We start from the raw sequence: 8,230 nt of genomic DNA on the forward strand, positions 1-8,230 counted from the left end.
CTCACAGAAAAGAACCATGCAAAAGATAGTTGAGCTGTATCCTATTTGTCTGATGCTCTGAATTCAGGGTCTTAAAAAGCGTATTTCCCAAGTCCATATTCAGCACACATGACTTCACGGTTTTGTTTTTTTGTTTTTTGTTTTTTTTTTACAGAGGGTTTTAAAGGAAACACTCTTCTGTGAGTTTATTTCTTCACCTTCACCAGTAGTGCACAGGTTGTGTCACATTTGCTTAGGTTTCCCCCCCCCCACCCCTTGCCCCCTTTTATCCTCACGGCATCTCCCTCAATAAAGCTGTTGCCTGTCTAATCCCATCTTGGCCCCTGCTTCTAGGAGGATTTAAACTGGGTTCCATTTTGACTTGGGGGTGCTGCCAATTGAAGCCTCGTGTGCCCCCCTCCCCAGGGTGTGGCTCCGATGGCGACAAGAGAGCAAGTGGCAAGAAGCAGAGCAGACTGACAGCCTCAACTGCCACCCCCCGCCCTCCCAAGGGACAGGAGGCCAGGCACCCCCCTGGCCGCCTCTGGGCAATGACTGAGCACGGCAGGAGCACGGCAGGGGCACAGCAGGGGTACAGCAGGGGTCCCCGGTGCCACACGGTTCCCACCCAATGATGGGGACTCTTCTAATGGGGAAGTTCAGTCTCGGGAGACCCCAGCGGCCTGGCCAAGATTTTCTCAGAACTGCCCTGCAGCCTGTGGCCTGTGCTTCTTCCCCTCCGTCCTCCTCTCCCTCCCTGCTTCAGCAGGAGGGCTGGGCTGATAGGTCGGAAGGCTCCCCCTGCCTGTTCCTGCTCCCTCAAACCCTTGCTTCCTCACAGGTGTTTCCCCAAATAACCCTCTTGCATGTCTAATCCCATTTTGCTGTCTGTTCCTCAGAGGATCAGACAAGTAATGGATTCCCTTCACTACCAAAATTGATTTGTATAAACCCAGATCGTTTGTAGCAAAACTATATCCCAGGTAATCGAATAGTTACAATAAAGGTATTATAACTGGATGTACCAGAAAATTGGGTTGTATGATCACACTACCTCGGTTTCCTAAGGGAGTGGATTGTATTTCTAAGTGAGGATTATCTGTGCTAAGAATGACCACTTCTTATTGCCTTCCCCACCCCTTTACTGGGACCTTCTTTCAGTAATTCAGAAATCACCTGCTCAGCAATCATATCCTAATCCCTCCCACCCTGCTTCCTGCCCCACCCCTGCCAACATGGCTCTGGAATCCCATTCTATCCTGAGAGAGGAAGGGAACCCTGGATCTGTACAGGTGACAGAGATATGGATATTTTAAGCTAAGCTGCTATTCCCTCCCTAGTCTACCTCCCACAAATCTCTCTCCTTATTCTCAACCATCCGTTCTTCCTCTTCCAGTGGGATGATCGCTATCCCACCATGAAGATATGAGACTAGGAGAGAAGGTTGCAAGTTGAGGGTCAAGGCTTTGCCTTTGCAGTGAGAAAGAGAAAACAGTCCATGGCAGCAGGCTCAGACCAGCCAGGGGCTCACAGCTAGACTGTGAAGTTCTGCTGTGGAACAAAGCCAGTCTCACAGATCCCAAAGTCTGACAATACAGGACCATTCCGTGGTCATGTCTGAGGGCAGACAATATCATGGCCACTATGTAAACCATAAAAACCAACGTTCCCCACCCCAAGCTAACACAAGTGAAGGCTGTCTCTTTACCAACCACAGCTTAAGCTCTGCTGCTTTTGTTTCACGTTCTATATAAAAATTGAGATACCTGATCATAGAATTGATCCTGCTTCCTTGAAACTGCCCCCACGGTACCTCACACAAGTTCTATTGTAAGTTCTTTGTAACACCTTTGGACTGAGATGTCCCTGGACTCATAGAGACAGGTATGCAGTCTCCCTCATTGCAACAAATCAGTAAATCCAACTTTGTTCCTGGTGGTCTTTGCCTATGGACAGAGACAGGTGGTCCACATGTGGCCAGGTTCTGGCCTGTCCTGGGACTTCAGCTCCCGGGCCTGTTTCCAAGGTGCTGGATCCATCCTATGAGAGAGAGAGAGAAGAAACTGAAGTCAAGACAATGACCAAAAAAAAGTAAAAAAAAAGAAAAAAAAAGGTTTCATACACATAGCAGAGGTATAGATGAATTTCCTGACTCCAGTTCTCATTCTAACTAGTGGCTCTGTGGCATACAAAATGGGAGCTCCATGTGTCCCTCACAGACCTGCAAAGTAAGTCTTAAACAAGTCAAGGACGAGAACAAGCTGAGACCAATGGCCAACATACAAAAAGTGCTTGCTTGTGGATGGGAGAAACTGGCAGGGTGAGGGAAAGGTGGAAGGTACCGAGAACATGATGGGGAAAGTCGGATCATCTCAGGGAGAGAGAATAGTTAAGAACATCAGAGGGAAACAAAGCTGCACATGGAACCTTGGAGGCAGGCCAAGTTCATCCCCGCTGGGAATCCTCTGCCCTTGAAGTATCACTCAGCCAAGGGAAAATAGATGTGGGGAGGAAATGGTGTGGGGCTGGCAAGATTGGGCAGAGAAGCACCCAGGGAGGGGTCAGGGAGAAGAGGAGAGGGACATCTGTCCCTGGGAATGGAGTTCAAAATCCACCTCTGAATGCCAGCTGAAGCGGGGGCCCCAGATGGGCAAGCGTTCCCCTTACCTTTATGTGTCAGAAGGAAGCTAGACTCCAGAGCAGATGCCTGCGGCCCAGCCTCAACAGCAGCCTTTATCATATTCTCTCAAGACTCCACCTTGGGTTCTCCAAGCAGCCACCAATTTAGAAAATACACAGGCCTTTCAAGAGAAACAACAGATCAGTAATGAGGGTGGCCTTCCAGAGACTCAAGAGGCCAAAATCAACAGCCCAACTTCCAACGAGTGAGGGGGAAGCCTTTAGGAAAACACGCTTTTTTTTTTTTTTTTTTAAAGATTTTATTTATTTATTTGACAGAGAGAGAGAGAGAGATCACAAGTAGGCAGAGAGGCAGGCAGAGAGAGAGAGAGGAGGAAGCAGGCTCCTCGCCCAGCAGAGAGCCCGATGTGAGACTCGATCCCAGGACCCTGAGATCACGACCTGAGCCGAAGGCAGAGGCTTTAACCCACTGAGCCACCCAGGCGCCCCGGAAAACACGCTTTTAAGGAGGAAGGAGACGAAAGGGGCCATGAGCTCGAGGAACAGACAGGTGCCTGAAGGAATTCTGCACTTCCCACCTGGGCCCCGTGGGAGGAGCGGCAGGGGCCGCGGCAGCAGGGCCCGAAGCCTCGCCATCCTTGCACACTGCCATCCGTCCGAGCTGCGGACTTCGACTGTGGCAGGATGTCGGGTCCCAACGGGGGAGATGCGTGCTCACCACCACCACCCCCGCCCCGGTAAAGGCGGGCCCAAACCCTGGATGGGGTGTCTGCTAGAGCAAACCTCTTCTGTCCTCGGGGGGTGAATACGTTTACCAGAAACTCACCCGGCCAGCCCGTGGCAGTTTCATGGATAAACGAGCTCGTTCTCCATCCGCCCACGTCCTCGACTGGGGGTCCTGGCAGTTTCCTCCCTCGCACGCCGCTGTGGCCTCAGCCCTGCCTTCGACGGGCTTCTGCGCGCCGATCGGTGCCCTCTCCCTGGAAACCCACGTGCAAGGCCCCTTTGCGGGCCGGGCCGGGCCGGGCCGGAGCCCACCGCCTTCGCGGTGCTGTCCCACCCTCACCGGAGGGCCGTTCTCTGCAGTGTGCGGAGCGGGCCAGCGTGCGGAGGGAAGAGAACCGACTCGACTTCGCGAGACCAACGGCGCCAACCGCCTGCAGAGACCAGCCAACCGCCACCCGGCCCCGCCCCGCACGCCCCCGCCCCCGCATGGCTCCGCCCCCACACGCCCCCGCCCTCCGCCCCCGTCAGGCTCCGCCCCAACCCGGCTTCGCTTGGCCCCGCCCTGCCAGGCCCCGCCCCCGCCCCATCTCGCTCCTCTCCGCTCCCGCCCCTCCCCTCTCCAGCAGGTCCCCCCCTACACCACGCCCCTGCCTCGTCCATTTCCCAATCCTCACAAGTCCAGCCCCACCCGCGCCCGCCACGCCCTCGCTCCGCCTTGGCCTCCCGCTCCCTCCCCTCCCTTAAGCATCGCCCACGGGGTCTCCTCCTCCAAACCTCAGGGTCTCTCTCACTTTCTGGGCCTCTGCGGCCCAGGCCCCAGGTGTCTTTTGCGCCAACTGTCCACATCCTGGTCCGTTTCAAACATAGTTTAAAATCACGACTTGGAAGTGGGCGGCAGGATGGAGAGCAGGGACAGCTGGTTTGGATACAGGTCTCAAGACCTGCCTTATTCTACCCTGGGAGGCGAGAAGGAAGAAAGGATCTGCGTTGTCTGGCCTCAGGGCTCTTGCCTCCCAGCCCCAGGATGAGAGCTTTACCTCAGGACGTAGGGAGATCTGGAAAGATGAGGATCTTTGCATGGGGATTTTTGTTGTTGGTGGTATTTTGGGGGCAGCTCTTGGAGATGTCTGGGAGGAAGATGTCCCCTGAACACCAGCAGTCCTATGTGTAGTGGTCCTCTTATGGCAAGAGCTCTTTCATTGGGATTTGCTGGAAGAATTTGACCAGCCAAGGGGATGAAGCTCGTGATTCCCTTCCACTTTCCGCACGTTATCGCTTGTGCAGCATCTCGGGGCATCTGTTCCGTAGAAGCTCATCCCTAGTGTAGCCATTATCTTCAAAACCTTCTTCCTGATTGTTTGGGTCCCTTAAAGAACCAGGGAAAGAGAACTTGAGAAATGTCAACTGAGAAACTTGAGAAGGGACTAAAACATTGTAGAAGTGTCCACACTCTCCAGAGTGCCACCCTCTCCAGCGAGCCTTTGGGTATTTTTATTTTTTACTTTTTTTCTGGATGGCCTGAATATGGGTTTCCTCTCCCCTTCAGGTGAGAACAATATTAGCTTGCTATTAAAGAAACAGTAGTTCTCTCTGCAAAGGTTTGGAATTAAGATTAAAGCTTGAGGTGAGCCTGTTTCTTACAGGTGCAGAATCTACCACCTTCTAGCTGCTCTGGTCGTCGTGAGGACCATGATAGAGTGCATGATTTCTTTTTATAGCATCCAAAATGCAAGTTATTAGTAAAAGGATATTGCTAGGAAATCATTGCAATATGCTTTAATTGGTTTTTAGATTAATGTAGCTTGTTTGCTAATGTAAGTAACTTGCAATGCATTTTCTGTTACCTTGGGAGGAATGCTAGGAAAAAAAGCTCCAAATTGGGAAAACTGAATGAAAACGGGCAGAGTCCTCATCACATTTTCTTACTGCCCCTGCAGCCTCAGCCTAACGTTCCTCGTCTAGTTTAGAATTGTCTTAGTAGCTCAAGAGAGCATGCCCCACTCCTTGAATGAATGGATGAATGCAATCACCTAAGGTTTGTAATCTCCTCCCCCAGCCCCCTTCCGCATCCCATCTGCCACGAGTGGGAACCTTTCCTTCTAGCACTTCACGTGGCAGCTGCTTTTCCACCCACGCTAAGCCTTCGCTCCCTGTCTTCCACATCGTATGTATTCGATAGGAGTGAATCAAAATGACTGAATTGAGTTGGATACCCAGCAGAACAGATAGCATGCAGTTTAGTGCCACCTGTTCTAAAATTCTTCATGCAGACCAAAGCAGATGTGATTCCATGTTCAATTACTGCTCAACTCTTGGCAAGGATCTGAAGACAGATAGAAACATCTTGATCTCTTTGTGCAAGAAGTCGGCTTGCAGCATCTGTAGCAAGTGTAAATTTTTATCTCAAAAATCGATGTCTCTGGCCTAGAGAAAATAAATTAGATTGATTTTTTTTTTTTAACACCAAAGACAGAGACTTCATTATCTCGAAAGGGGTTTGTTATCCATGTTATTTAAGGAAAACGTAATTGAAGATACAACTTCATCCTGGGTATCCTGGACTGATTTGGCACTAGACGTTTCTTTAAAAGGTATAGGGCACTTTTGTCTTTGTTACTGGAAGTATCTCTGTAGCCAGTGCCTCTCAGAGAGACTATCTGCCGAAATATCACTGGGTTGCCATTCAGGAGGAATTGAGAAAGATTTCTGGAAAGATCTAATCCCTGACTGGAAGGATCTCCTCTGAAGAACGTTATTTTCCCATTGTCCTTCCTTCAGCGAGGCCTCAGTTTCTGCATCTGTAAAATGAATGGGCTGGTCGCCGGATAATCTTGACCATTCATCCTAATTATAACTTTCACAATTCTTTTTTTGTTTGTTTGTTTGTTTTTATTTTTGCCAGCAGAAATGAAGGGCAATTATTCAGCTAATACCAAATGATAAATGTTAGGTGTTTTTTTTTGTTGTTGTTGTTGTTCTTTTTTTTTTTTTTTAAGATTTTATTTATTTATCTGACAGAGAGAGAAATCACAAGTAGGCAGAGGCAGGCAGAGAGAGAGGGGGAAGCAGGCTCCCCACTGAGTGGGGAGCCCAATGTGGGGTTCGATCCTAGGACCCCGAGATCATGACCTAACCTGAAGGTAGAGGCCCAACCCACTGAGCACCCCTTTTGCTGTTGTTCCTAAAAGTGATTCTGTGGGCAGCTGGGTGGCTCAGTTGGTTAAGCCTCTGCCTTCAGCTTGGGTCATGATCCCAGGATCCTGGGGTTGAGTCCCACATCAGGCTCAGTGCTTGGCGGGGAGCCTGCTTCTCCCTCTGCCTCTGCCTGCCGGTCCCCCTGCTTGTGCAGTCTCTCTCTCCATCAGATAAATAAATAAAATCTTAAAAAAAAAAAGTGATTCTGTAAGGAAAGACTTCTGCTGTCACTAGGTCACCCAAAGTGTTTGTGTCCATAGGTAAGTCTTTGCATTTCAAATAGAAGCTCTGAAAATAGCAAGAGAATAAAGTCTGGCCTCTGTAGACCAGGCATTGCTTAGCATGAGTCACAGACTGTCTTTAAAATACTGGAAATCTTAATTAGTGTTTTTTTTTCCTAAGTCAATTTTATTGAGATGTAATTGACCTACCTTTAAACGTACACAGTCGAAGTGTACTGCTGATCAGATTTGACAAACAATTGCTCCCAGAGAAACCGCCACCCCTATCATCCCTAAATGTTCCCTCATGTCCTTTTGTCCACAGTCCTCATCAGACTGGGTCTTCAGTGTACATACATCATCCCTTCACATCTCCCCCCTCCCTTTTTAAACAGAGATTTTATTTATTTCTTTGACAGAGATATATTGAGAGGGAACACAAGCAGGAGGAGTGGAAGAGGGAGAAGCAGGCTTCCTGCCGAGCAGGGAGCTTTATGCAGGACTCGATCCCAGGACCCTGGGATCATGACCTGGGCTAAAGGCAGACGCTTAATGACTGAGCCACCCAGATGCTCCATTGCATCCCATTTTTTGACTTTCCTAGGGACACAGAGGTGAACAAAGACCATATACCTGCGCTCAGGAGTCTTACACTCTAGCACTGTAGGGTGAACCTAAGTCCCAGCTTAACCAATTCAGTCTCTCTTACTGGGTAAGGAGACAAGACTGTTTAGACCTTTGGAGGTTGCCCCATGAGGGGGATCCCCTTACACTTAAAATAAATCGCTTTTTCCCTTGGGGGTGCCCGGGTGGCTCAGTGTGTAAAGCATCTGTCTTTGGCTCATGTCATGATTCCACGGTCCTGGGATTGAGCCCTATGTTGGGTTCCTACTGTGTGAGGAGTCTGCTTCTTCCTCTCCCTTTGTGTGCTCTCTTTCTCTCTCTCTCAAATAAATAAATAAAATCTTAAAAATACCAAAACAAAACAAAAGGTGACTGGGTGGCTCAGTTGGTTAAGCGTTTGCCTTTGGCTTGGGTCATTGTCCCTGGGTCCTGAAATCGAGCCCTGGATCTGATTGGGCTCCCTGCTCAGTGGGAAGTCTGGTTCTCCCTCTCCCTTTGCCACTCCCAACTGCTCCCAAAGGTTCTTTCACTTTCAAATAAATACATAAAATATTTAAACAAACAAACCATCAAACAAAAAGAAAATTGCTGGGGTGCCTGGGTGGCTCAGTGGATTAAGCCTCTGCTTTCAGCTCAGGTCATGATCCTGGAGTCCTGGGATCGAGCCCCACCTGGGGTTCTCTGCTTGGCAGGGAGCCTGCTTCCCTTCCTCTCTCCCTTCCTCTCTCTCTGCCTTCCTCTCTCTCTGCCTGCCTCTCGGCCTAGTTGTGACCTCTTTCTGTCAAATAAATAAATAAATATCTTAAAAAAAAAAAAAAAAAAGAAAGAAAATTGTCCCCCCCTCA

The 8,230-nt window shown here is 49.6% G+C and overlaps 1 long non-coding RNA gene across 1 annotated transcript; it reads right to left on the reverse strand.

The window, feature by feature from the left end:
- Positions 1 to 268: 268 nt before the first annotated feature.
- On the reverse strand, positions 269 to 3,790 carry LOC132009772 (uncharacterized). The gene is made up of 3 exons (XR_009402056.1): positions 3,446 to 3,790; positions 2,647 to 2,780; positions 269 to 2,019 (listed from the first exon to the last, which is right to left on the reverse strand). It is a non-coding gene; the product is annotated as an uncharacterized LOC132009772 (long non-coding RNA).
- Between the last annotated feature and the right edge of the window lie 4,440 nt (positions 3,791 to 8,230).

This window comes from Mustela nigripes, chromosome 2, assembly GCF_022355385.1.
Source record: "Mustela nigripes isolate SB6536 chromosome 2, MUSNIG.SB6536, whole genome shotgun sequence".
Classification (NCBI taxonomy): Eukaryota; Metazoa; Chordata; class Mammalia; order Carnivora; family Mustelidae; genus Mustela; species Mustela nigripes.